This window comes from Austrofundulus limnaeus, unplaced genomic scaffold (genome assembly GCF_001266775.1).
Source record: "Austrofundulus limnaeus strain Quisiro unplaced genomic scaffold, Austrofundulus_limnaeus-1.0 Scaffold94, whole genome shotgun sequence".
NCBI lineage: Eukaryota > Metazoa > Chordata > Actinopteri > Cyprinodontiformes > Rivulidae > Austrofundulus > Austrofundulus limnaeus.
This window is the reverse complement of record NW_013952496.1, coordinates 1,327,792-1,335,971: the sequence shown is the minus strand read 5'-3', so window position 1 is coordinate 1,335,971 and position 8,180 is coordinate 1,327,792.

The window sequence follows — 8,180 nt, the reverse complement described above, 5'->3', positions numbered from 1 at the left end:
CCAAAATGGGCAAAACGGAGGCAGAAGGTGGTTCTTAAAGAGACAGAGGCCAATTTCAAGGCGTTTAGAAGAGGAAGTGATGAGAAGATAAGTTTATTTTCTATTCAAACATAAAAACAGCATTTTAATAACAGCTAAAGGTGACATAGATATTTTATTAGTATTTAAATATAGGCCTGAGAAACACATGATACTGGCCCTTTAAAATGGGACGTGGCTGAGACTGATTCCTTACATATACTCTGAGTTTTGTCATGGCCTCTTCAGAGTTATCTCTGTCTGTTAGCAAAACCTCTCATAAACCACTGGATGGACTTTAATGAAACTTTCAACAATCCCTTGATGCACATCTAATAATCACTTCTGCCATTTTGGACTCATGCAAACTGAAAAAGGCAGCCACAGCTAATTGATATTAGCCAACAGCAGAGGTGGTACCAAGTCATTGTTTTGCAAGTTTTTACCCTCAAGTCCCGAATCAAGTCTCAATCAAAGACAGGAAATGTAAGTAATAGACCCTGTGCTCTTTTTTCAAATCTGTATTCATCTGAAACCAGATGAAACGTGCAGCTGATAAATCATTTTAAAGTTGCACCTTTATATTGCACAGTTCAAATAAACTTAGCAGCAAAAATAGTCCCTTTAAACCATAATTTTCCATTTTATAAAAACCTGGTTAATCTGATTTGTTGTGCTGCAGCTCACATAAACAGAGTGTAAAAAAAGACAGATGGTCTGCCTTTACTAATACAGAATGAGTGAAATTAATTAATTAATTAACGGGGCCAAATTTATAAATAATGTGTTTTAAACTTTAGATTTTGGGTAAATATCAAGTCTTTTCAAGTAAACAGGTCCAATTTAAATCCCAAGTCATTGCTGTAAATTCAAAATCAAGTCACAAGTCTTAAAAGTCTTTCAAATCAAGTCTAAAGTCACAATATTAATGAGTCAGGTCCCCACCTCTGACCAACTAATCAATGGATTTAACGCTAACAAATTCAAAGTTGTTTTGGCTGAAAGTCATCACAGCACATCTCAGTATAATATGAGATAAAAACAAATGACTGGTCTTAAATGTGGCACATGATCTGAGCCTTTATTTTGATTTTTGTGAATGCTACAAGAGTATTGAGCATAGAAAAGAATGTGGTTTTAATATAAAACATGGACATTTGAATGTGCAAACACTCTTCACATCTGAACAGCTAAAGGGATTTTTTTTAAATAACTCTAAAGTTTTCTGTATTCAAAGTGTCTCTTTTATTAAAAATCGTACTTTTTATTTCATCAAAATGTAAAACCCACCTGAAAACACTGAAGCCGTGGTAAAAACTACGTATGACTCATGACTTCCTGCCCTAAGATTGAGGGCCAAAGGACACGGAGGTGTGAACATCTGGTGAAACTGACCTGAGATGACCTTAAGCTGTGATTGGCTACCTGATGAATATCTTTTCACCCTCCAGCTTCAGATTTAGATCACATAGAACTCACCACCTCATCAGAAAACCTGCTCAAATCTCCTCAAGCAAACAGCATGCTTAAACCACTGCTGGTCACATTAAGATTTTATCTGTCAAACGGGACAGAAAATAAAGAACAGTTGAACCAAAAATAAGAAATTGCTTATTTCTGATTAGTTTTTATGCTAATTAGTAGGACACAAACAAGGTAAATAAGCAACTGCGAACAGCACAAAATACACTGATTAAATTTATTTAAATAAAAAGGCAAATAGAAATAAACACATTGCTGAGGACAAAGTGTCAGTAACAGAGTTGTAAAGTAACTAAGTACAAAAACTTCTTTACTGTACTTAAGTAGAATTTTGGGGTATCTGTAATTTACTTGAGTATTTTTCAGCCTAATTTTTACTTCTACTTCTTACATTTTCACACAATTATCTGTACTTTCTACTCCTTACATTTTTAAGAAAGGCAAGCAGTAGAAAGTCGTTACTTTTATTTCATTTTTGCTTGTTTTCATTCCAGCTTGTTACTGTAAAAAAATAAATACTATCCACATAAATTGTGCCTCCTAGATATAGTGGATTTAATTGTGGTTGAATGAGAAGTATAAATACATAAAATTCTTATACTGTATTAAGTTTGTACACAAACAAATCCTGTCACACTCCAGCAGGACATAATCATTAAAATAAAAGGACTGTACTTAAGAAGTATTTGTATTTCATGAATTATATTCTTACATTTGGCCGCAGCCCTCAGATAGATTTTCATTTTGGGGAAAAGGTTTGTGCAGCTTTGATATAAGTATATAAACTGAAACAGCTGGACTAGTGCATCCTAAATTTAACATAGATTAATTATTTGATGCCTCTCAGCAAGAAGGTCACCGGTTCAAATCCCGGCCCGGGGACCTTTCTGGGTAGAGTTTGCATGTTCTCTCCGTGCATGCGTGGGTTCTCTCCGGGTACTCCGGCTTCCTCCCACAGACCAAAAACATGACTGTTAGGTTAAGTGATAACTCTAAATTGTCCCTAGGTGTGAGTGAGAGAGTGAATGGTTGTTTGTCTCGTTTGTCTCTATGTGTGGCCCTGTGATGGACTTGCGACCTGTCCAGGGTGTACCCCGCCCCTCGCACTGTGACTGCTGGATATGGGCACCAGTGACCCACGCAACCCTGAAAAGGAAGAAGTGTGTACAGAAAATGGATGGATGGATGGATGGATAATTATTTTAATACAATATAGTCATTTCTGCATTTTTTGGGGAGGTCACCTCCTAATAAATGTCCTTACAGAAAATCTAACTGCTCATTTTAAATCTATACTTTTACCTTTAACACTTACTGTAAGTACAAAAAATATCAGATACTTTAAGACTTTTACTCAAGTAAAATTCCTTAAGTAGACTTTAACTTTTACCAAAGTAATTTTTTGGTAAGATACTTGTACTTTTACTCAATTATCACTTTATGGTACTTTATACAACACTGGTCAGTAAGTTAGTAATAGATCATTTTTGGGGTAGGCAAAACAAAACACTAAAGTATCTACAAAAATTGTGGTGTAAAGTATTCATTTTTTATTTATTTTTATTTAGAAATGTATTCATTTCATTATAAACAGCTATATACAAAAGAAAATAAAAATATACAAATCAAAAATCTAATAAAATGAAAGGCAGCATTAAACTCGTCACGGTTAAATGCAAATGAATTCATCTGTTTTTGCTTGTCCTGTTCAGGGTCACGGGGGGGGTGGGGCCTTCAGCTGTCGTTAAAGGATGGGGGTGGGCACCATGGATGGATCACCAGTCCATCACACGGCCAACAAGGAGACACAAACCCATTTACACTCAGTCACGTCGACCAGTTGAATATCTGATTCAAACGTCTCATTTATTTATTTATAAAGTGAACTGAAGGAACGAAGGAAAGCTCCAGCAGTCATAGAAATGTCTGCAAACCAGAAACCATCTAACTGTAAGGGTGCAGTGCCATGTCTCTTCAAAGAGCAAACAACTTTTAAAATCAACGCAATAGTTTTTTAGTCGTTTTTATGCAAAGTAGACAGATGGTAATATATTCCAGGCTCCCAGTTAGAGGAGGTCAGTGAGAGGTCTTAGTTATTAAACTGACTAAACAGAGCTGCACCGAGCAAAGAAAGAGAAGATAATATAGAAGAACTGAGCCAAACTGTAATTAAACTGGGAAAAATGAATTTTTCACCTTTTGTCTCAACAATCTGTTTGCCTTTATTAAGTATTTCTGTTTATAGACCAAGAGGGAACACCGCAGAAATTCTGATCATTTGCTCGAATACAAATATTTAAAATCATCCTGGGAAGATCTCGTTTGGCGTTTGAACTACTGAGAGCTGGTTGGTGGATATATTTAAATACATAAAAAAGAAGCTGTATTTAATCCTCATGAGTTTGTAATTTGATTTATTTTAGACAGCAACCACATCCCTGCTGGAAGGAGGGCTTTGTTGGTGCTGGACCAAGCCTGATGGGACACAGAAATCCATTTTAAGATTTTCTGCTTCTGCTGGTTTACGATAATCCCCCAGCAGTGTCTTTGGTTGGCTGTGGACATGACAGTAGTTTCCAGAGCACGGACACAAGATGCAGCGATGAGGGGAGACAGAGTGATAAAGGGAGTGATGAAAAGTGGAGATATTGACAGCTCTGGAGGTGTGGAAATAGATGGGTGGTAAAAACCTGCTCGACTGTAGGAACTCCGAAGTGGGATTTTCAGGCGGATGGGGAAATAGCTTCAGTGGAGGTAAAGATGGACTCGGCTCACTGCTGTAGGCCCTCAGACTCTGACAGTCAACTCTGACAGTCGCTGTCATTTTAACTCAAAGAGCTGCAAAAAAAGTATTTCAAATAAAAACTACATCCCTGCAAGGCAACAATGTTACTGATTATTTGGGCACGATAGATATGGTTGATAACTGGGTCCAAACTGGGGATCGAACCCTGGACCTTCATGCTGTGAGGCATTGGTGCTACCCACTGATCCATTGCGCTGCCCATTCATGGGCCACACCAAGGATATTCAAATAAATGGCTCCGGGGGCCACAGTTACTGCAGGCCAACATCCAGCAATTAGAGTCATTATGTAAATAAATCAATTATTATAAACATCTGTTACATTATAATTAGTTTATTTTGCTACATTTAATCATAAATACAACATACAGTAATACATGTAATAAAATAGCGATAATAAAGCAATATCAAAAACAATAATAACACATTAGGCCTCTTATTAACACAAATATTATTGTGACATCTCTGACTTGCCAATATTATTTTCACTTTCATAGTTTTATCTTCAACTGCTTGTAGTTTTAACTGTCTTGGACGTTCATAGAAATGGTTTTTACCAGCTTGTAGCCAAGATTCTGATGTGTCTGTAGATACCACACGTCTATGTCGAACTAAAAGAACGTATAATAATTAAAGAAGAAAATAGGGGGTTTGGGCTTAAGAGATGAATGTACCAATTGGGCCAAACTTTGGTCACTTGCGGGCCACATTCGGCCCACGGGCCACCAGTTGAATAGCCCTGCTCTACACCATAATACATATATTCAACAGCTATTGAAGACCTGCACTTGATAGATTAAAAACCACAAGCTCATCTGCATATGATTCACTAAAAAATTTCCAATAAAACATCCATTCAGTCTCTGAGAGTTCATCCATGTAAAAAATATAAAAGCCAGATAATAAACTATAAATTATGAGCCTCTATTCTTTTATGTACTATCTTAGATAAAAACACTTGAGTCTTTTGGTAGGGTCTTCATCTTAACATTAACAAAAATACTCAAGTTAGGAAAGATTTTCAGTAAACTCGAGCATTCATGAGGTCTATGAGTGAAATGCATTGATTTCATTGATGTACAGGTTTTAAAATATTTGTGTAGCGGTGACTACTAAGCTACCACAGCCCAGAAATACATAAAGAAATAAAAAAAGGGAGAAAATATAAAGAGCCCAGAATGCTTTGGTTCTCTTGAAGCCCTTTTATTTGAGGCCATGCAACAAAACCCATCTGTCCTCACAACTGAATTTATTAGGGCACACAGTGGTGGGCAGCGCTAATTCAAAAGTTAGTTCCGCAAATTCTAAACCGCTAATTATTTTCTTTAGTTCCGCATCTTCTAAAGCACACATCATAAATATTTTAGCGGAAGTTAAATAGATCTGCAAAATTGGCTCAGTTCACCACAACTGACATATTTAGGTCCACAATTAGCGCTTTAGCGGACTGGTGCCCACCACTGAGGGCACAAAAATAAAAGACACGTAATGGAGGTCTTTTTTTAGTTTTTAAATAGCAACTGTAATGAACCAAGAAAACGTCTCTTATTCTTTACAAACTAGTCAAATATGTTTTGCTTTTTTTTAAAAATTGCAACTGGGTGTATAGCATATTAAAAGCACAACACCCCAGAAGCAGCCATGTGCATTTTAAGCTCCGTCATTTTACAGCATTAAACATGAAAAATGATTAAAGTCACAGTAAAAGCTCAAGGTAAAGCACCATTTTTCAAGACGACATTACAGAAGGACACACATACACAATAAAACGCTCACCGGTCTTGGACAATGTGCACAAGTGTGTTATTCAAACACTATTTCAAGCAACCTGGCAGGCCTGTCTGATTTTAATGGCATGTAATGTAATGGCATGGTTACACTGTTGACAGTTTCACATTTTCAATAAAACACTCTGCCACTGCCGAGAGGCACTGCACGGCTGATGAAAGCGTAAAAGACAGATCAGTGCGGCCGCGTTAACGGGAGTTCCTCTGTCGGGGAGCCTCGCCGACCTTGGTCTTATCTCGACGACCTCATGCATGATTGATAAATAAAAATGAAACTTAAGATGTTCTCCAGAACCTGCCGTATCTCATCTCATTTGGAGCTGTTTTCTTTTTCTTCTCTCATCTTTTGTTGGGCAAAAATTCAAACAGTAATGGACGGACATCTAAATTTCGCAGAGTTTGAATTGTTTTTCTCGAGGCAAAAAAGGGGGGGGGGGGGCAGTGTCTGCATCTTGGTGACAATTGGATCACCCAAAGGCTGAGTAAATATTCAGACGTCCTCGCAACAAACATGTGTATTAGCTCGCGATTCACTTTGTAGTCCAGATACGACTCAGATGAAAAAGATTCTTTCACGGGGGATTTCACACTTAAATTGCCTCTTTGCCACGAGATATTTGTTTACAGTTGGGCTCATAAAGTACTGAAATACAAGACTGATTGTTTAACCTTGATTTGACCAGATGCTTTAAAGCTGGATTTCTCAATTTGAGCTAATTAGCATCATTCTCACACAGCAGACGTGTCACTATTGAGATGATGCGTCTCAGCAGCAGGATCTACAGCTCATAAAATAACAATAATTGAGGCATTTATGTGGCTGACTGGTAACTCTTTATTGCTTTTCTTTAAATAATGATAATAAAAAGGTCCAAACCCTGATATGTAGCCACAACGTTAAATATAACAACACCTGTGTACCAATGCTGCGTTCAAAACAGGTAGTATTGTTTTGAGCTGTTGATCAATAATGCTCAAAGCCAATAAGGTTGTCTGGAAATGTTTATTCATTCTCATATTCCTTACAAAGCTTTCTCAGATTGCTGATAACTTCAAGATGAATTACTATGTGAATGTGGATATATTAGTACACCACTTATATGACCCACCACGGGGGGTTTTACCTGGCAGGGTGCAATAGAAAACCAGAGGAATTATTTCCATGTCTCTGGTCTATACGGGCTGTGAGTGATGATTACCCTTGTAATTACTTCCAGGAACGCGATAGAAACCCGTGTGTCGTATATTATTTCACAATATCAGACGGAGGTTTGGAAAAAAAACAAACAAGGCAACAATGGAAAAAATAACGTTAGTTAATTTTTTTAGGCATGTAGTTTAAATGAATGGTGCCAAAATATGTTGATTTCTTCTGACGTCTTTTAGGATTTCTCCAACAGTTGATGTTTTTTTTCCTACTAAGACAAGTCATAAATGTTCCAGAATTACAGCATTGTGGTCAGACCCGCAGTCTTGTAATCCCGAGGCTGTAGGTTTGAGTCCAGGTCGAGACAGAAAGGGCACCTAGAATAAAATAATACCCGGATCTTTCATGCCAGTTCTCCCGCAGCAACCATTGTAAAATGAAGCAGTTAAAATAAAACTTAAACAGGTGCCATGCATCTGTACATTTAGATTAATAAGACTCACATTTAGGAAATACTTTTAACAAAAAAATCTAGCATACATTGTTTTCCTCCTCATTTTTCTCACACCTGCTGTGGACAGCCATGTGTGTCTCTGGCAGGGGCGGTTCTAGGGGCGGGGCCACAGGGGCATTGGCCCCAGCTGAAATCTGGTTGGCCCCCTGAAGTGCCCCTGTCCTGTCACTCATCTGTCCTTTACCTGAGAGCAATGATGGTTATTAATGGTTATATGATAGTTGGTAGAGCTGACGCCTCTCAGCAAGAAGGTCACCGGTTCAAATCCCGGTCCGGGGACCTTTCTGGGTAGAGTTTGCATGTTCTCTCCGTGCATGCATGGGTTCTCCCCGGGTACTCCGGCTTCCTCCCACAGACCAAAAACATGACTGTTAGGTTAATTGATAACTCTAAATTGTCCCTAGGTGTGAGTGAGAGAGTGAATGGT